The sequence below is a fragment of the Myotis brandtii genome, unplaced genomic scaffold, assembly GCF_000412655.1.
Source record: "Myotis brandtii unplaced genomic scaffold, ASM41265v1 scaffold513, whole genome shotgun sequence".
Taxonomy (NCBI): Eukaryota; Metazoa; Chordata; class Mammalia; order Chiroptera; family Vespertilionidae; genus Myotis; species Myotis brandtii.
The window spans coordinates 3,359,392-3,359,771 of record NW_005369552.1 but is presented as its reverse complement, the minus strand read 5'-3'; positions in this window follow the sequence as shown (position 1 = coordinate 3,359,771).

The following is a 380-nucleotide window of genomic DNA, read 5'->3' as shown; positions in this document are numbered from 1 at the left end:
CAGCGGTGGTGACGGGAGCCTCTCCCACCTCCTTGGCAGTGTGCTAAGGATATCCACCTGCTGGCTTAGGCCTGCTTCCCGGGGAGCGGGCCTAAGCCAGCAGTTGGACATCCCCCAAGGGGTCCTGGATTGCAAGAGGGTGCAGGCCAGGCTGAGGGACCCGCCCCCCCCCCAAGTGCATGAATTTTTGTGCAGCCTCTAGTCTACACTAATAAAAGAGAAACATGGTAATTAGCATACGACCGCTACCCTTCCCATTGGCTAATCAGCATATCCTTATGCAAATTAACTGTCAGCCAAGATGGCGGCCATGCACTGAAGCGAAAAGGGAGGCTTGCTTGCTCCAGTGATGGCAGACTCCCACGTTCCCCCCCTGACTT